General features: G+C 35.6%; 1 pseudogene; it reads left to right on the forward strand.

Moving 5' to 3' along the window:
- Positions 1–1155: 1155 nt before the first annotated feature.
- On the forward strand, positions 1156–1741 carry LOC149544512 (peroxisomal membrane protein 13-like; annotated as a pseudogene).
- The last annotated feature ends 2823 nt before the right edge of the window (positions 1742–4564 follow it).

Here is a 4564-nt window from a genome sequence, read left to right on the forward strand (position 1 = left end):
CATGATAGATGAGATTGAATAGATTTTACCACTGTGTTGCACACTAAAAATACTTAAAGTGTTCCAATTATCAAGTCTTGATGAATCCATTTGCACACTTTCCCAAGTCAATTCCATTTGCAAAAAATACTTTTCTTCCATTGTTTCCAGTCTACTAATTCTAAGTAGCCTACTTTGTCCACTCACCAAATTTTCCCTATTACTTTTCATGAGCCCAAATCACAAACTTATACTCTCCTCATGATAGAGAATCAACACCACAATTTTTGTTTTTCCAAGTGTCAATTTGCCTAGATTTTGAAGCTCAAACCAAATGGAATTTCTAGTTTTTTGACATGTTTATTTGCAGGTGATTTTAAGTAAGCAGCTTTGATAGTCAATATCATTTGATGGAGAATTTTTCATGAGACAAGATTTGATAGGGTGCAGGTAGGTGGAATAGAGATTCAGTGTGCCAGTTTTTAGAGCCAAATCAGGTGTCCTAGTTAGTTTCTAATGCCAGTCAAAGGACCTCCTCACATAAAGTCGACAAGTTTCGAGAAGAGATGAAAATGAGTTTTAAAAGTTGAACCAATGGTATAGATTATTTCCTGTTAGAGTCAAGTGTTCAATGGATCAATTTGATAGTTCAGGTGTTTGAAAATGAAAAATTTATTAGCTGGACCCAATTTTGGGCCCAGCTAAATTCATCAGATTTGTGACAATATTGAGGATTGTGGAAATATCTTGTGTGCTTAATGAATCTACACAAGCCAAATTTCAAGAAACATATGGTACCAATACATCAAAAACAAAGAGCACAATCTCTTGCTTTTGAGAAAGGTCCAAGTGATCAATCTAAGCACAATGAAAAAGAATTGATGGATGCTTTAATGGAGCTTTTCATCAAACAATTCAAATGGAACACTACCCCTAGAGCTTGACAACCTGACTCAGTTAGAACAAATATATTTTGATAGTTTTGGAGTAAGTGGAGAGATTCTAGGAACTTTTGGAAATCTATGGAAGTTGAAGAAAGTATGGGCATATGATAATCTATTCACAGGTGCAATACTTGATTTCATTTGTAACTGGGTTGATCTAATTGAATTAAGACTTTAGGAAACTACTCTCAAGGGTCCTATTCCTTCAAACTTCTCCAACTTAACCTCTTTAATGAAACTAAGAATAAGTGACTTAACTTTAGGTGTCACATCATTGACATTCTTACAAGGACGTGCAGGAGGTGGATACAACAATGGTCTTTGTGGCAACAATATGTACAAAGAATACGGTAGCTAGAACAAATATGGTGGAATGTTCAATAATGGGATAGGAGGACCAATGGGTGGATATGGCCTTGGCCCTAGAGGTCTGTATGCTAATGGGAATGGAGATCCAAATAATCCATATGATGAACCTCCATCCCCATCGAGCTTTTGGCAGTCTATGTTGAATGTGTTGCATGGTATTGTGAGTTTCTTTGGTCGAGTTGCTATTCTCATTGATGAGAACACTCAAGCATTTTACTATTTTATAACTGCTCTTCTCCAGTTGTTTGACTATATAGGTGTATTGTATGGAGAAATTGCTCAGTTTGTGTTGAGGTTGCTTGGAATTCAGAAAAAATGAAGAGGCATGTCTAGGCCTGGATCAAGATCAATTGATGGTCAAGAGACCCAAAAACTACTGCATTGGAGAACCCAAAGGGACAAGTTCAGCCTAGGAAAATTTTTGGGAGGATGAAGGTGGTAGGCCATAATAATCAGGTGCAGGATATGTAATATTATCCAATCAAAGTGTATTTCCCCATTTGTTTATGGAGTATCAACCATTGACAAAATTCTTGTGTGCTTATCATGCATTCACGCAATTTTTTTTCCTACTATACCAATCAATTGCAAAGTGCATCAATGTAAGAGCTTACCATTTAAAAGGAGCTAGAATACGCATAGGCAGCAGGGATCTCCTCAAAATGTAGCAATAGCAAAGGGGCCATTCACGCAAAAGATAAACTCTGTCAATAATGACAGTAAGGAAAAGAAGAAGCCACACAAACAAAGGGAGCAAGCCATAGTTTGAAGAAGGAGGTCATTGCATGAAAGAAGATCACCCAATCCATGAAAAGATGCCAAAGTAAAATAGAAAGCTGCCCACATCCAATGTAGAACAGTAATGCAAAAAGGGAGCATTACGTAATAAAAGAAGGCCCACGTGCAAGGAATAGTCCACAAAAGAGAAAAGGAGCTCCAACTCTTTGAAGAAAAGCTATAGGATTACATGGAGATCTCCACGATGGCAAGAGTGAGGAGACTGTAGGGGAAGTGGCATGAAACTAGTTGCATGCCAAAGAAAAGCCAAGACATGGGAATGAGTAGATGCCATGATTAAAGGAGAGTTTGTGTTGGAAGCAACAGGGGAAGCAATGTTGAATGATATATCCCACATGGAGCAGGTGGGTAGAATTTTAAGGGTTTAAATATAATGACACTCACAAAGCAAACTATCTAAGAAGAAAAGGCTTTGGAAGCCGCATCGATATGATAGGCTTGGCCTATGAAGGGGCCTATGGGGTCCAAAGTCAAACATGTTTTCACCCGTGTGGTGCATAGAGAATGACTCACTCACTGTAGGGTCAAAGACTAAAACTTTAATGTTATGTTCTTACGCGGGAGTGGACTCAACGTAATAGTGGATGTTTGAAAATAAAGGCTTCTGGTGGTATGCTGGCGCCCATATGGGCATAAAAGGAAAATTTTAAAACATTCGTGTGAGCATAAGCACGTAAAGCAAAGTTCAAAAGGCTTCTTGTGGTTCAAAAATGGAGTTTGTGTATGAGTGTAAAGGGGGATGTGAAGGGGTCCTAGTGCTACAAGATATTGAAAATATTAATAAGCATAAAGATGTGAGCGCTCGTAAGAATGCAAAGTAAGAAATTAAGAAGATTAATTAATATTAAAATATTAATTAATTAAAAATGTCTCGAATGTTGCACAACCAATCAAATTTTGACATATGGCAATGGTAGATTGAAGGAGAGTATAAATATTAAATGAAAATCTGAAGTTTCAAACACATATGAAAAATTTGAATAAATATTTAAGTTTTTATATAGTTCAAACTATATAAAATTTTAAATTTTTCCATTTTAATGCCAAGCCATAGTCCAAGAGCCTATTTTTCAAACTGCTACCAAGGGGGCATTTTTTGTTCGAAGTAGGCACTATAATATACCATTGGAACCAGGAGGAGATGAATTTTCCAGATTTGGGGTCAATTTTATAGTAGGTCTTCACTGGTTCAAGTTAGTTTTGTGTTTTCTGGGGCATTTTCAGTGGAACAAGCATAATTCATTATGGAATGTCAGAATTAGTTGGGGAACATATATTGGAGTCTGTTGATGCCAAAACAAATTTTGGAAAAGTTTTCATCCCTTTAGAGTTCAGTTTTAACTAATTTTTTATTGTCGTTTTGAGTTCAAAATCATGAAACAAATAGGTTATGATTTCTATCAAATATCTTAGATATTGTATGCTTGTATAGCCCAAATGATGAGGATTTGATTTTTTTGTTGAGGGGAGAGATTAGAGAGATTTTTTTAGCTTCTTGGGAAAGAATTTTGATGGGGCACTTGTCATTGTTTGATCAAATCTGGGAATTCTTTTCTCCTATATCATTTTCTCTCTTTCTCATTGTTGTGTTTGGCAGTTTTCTCTATTATATAGCAAGGTTCCAGTTTTCTACTATGAAACCATGGATGTTGATGGTTTTACTTCTTGTCTATTGAGCTAAGATCTAGTAGTGAAGGCCACACACCTACACTTGTGTAGACTTTCATTTCATTTTCATGTGTTGTTATTCTAAGATATTGGAAACTAATGCTAGATTATGTGGAGTATCTTGAGTTTCATTTAGTGTTGCCAGTTTATGTATTTAGTCTTTCCAAGGGTGAATATAAAAGGGGATTTACATGAACTATCTGGGATTTCTTATTCTATCTCCTAATTCTTCATATGCCATTAGCTTTGAGTTTGAGTGAATAAGTTTCATTTGATTTAAGACATCTTGGATGAGTTGTGTATTAGATATTTTGTTTCTTTTGATTCAAGGAGTCAAGTAAATGCTTTAATATTGTGATAGGGTTTCTAGGTGTATGAAGGGGATATTTTGTAAGAATGGGATTTGGGGATTTCAGTTGACAAACTTAATTGTAAGTCAATCAGGTTAGGTTATCCTGTTGGTAATGACTTTGTGTTTCAATGGATAAGGAACTAATCACTAAGTTAGATGCAAGTTGATATGAAGGTTATTTGCACAAAACCTTTTTAATCAAAATCAATTCAGTATTTCATGTTTTGTAGTGGGCTGAAAAGAATTAACCCTCACTTAGCTTATGGGTTCATAGGTTATGATATGTAGCTATTTCATTCCTATGTCATTTCATAAGTGTTAGAAGATAAAAGTTGTTTTAATCTACAATAAATAGGTTTATATTTATGTTTAGATTTTACTAGTACGATATCTCAGAACCTCAAGGTTAACCCGCTTAGGTCTTGCAGAGCCTGAAGTGAAGAAGGAGTTATGC

This window comes from Cupressus sempervirens, chromosome 8, assembly GCF_028749045.1.
Source record: "Cupressus sempervirens isolate cs-2001-9-10 chromosome 8, ASM2874904v1, whole genome shotgun sequence".
In the NCBI taxonomy this organism is placed as follows: Eukaryota; Viridiplantae; Streptophyta; class Pinopsida; order Cupressales; family Cupressaceae; genus Cupressus; species Cupressus sempervirens.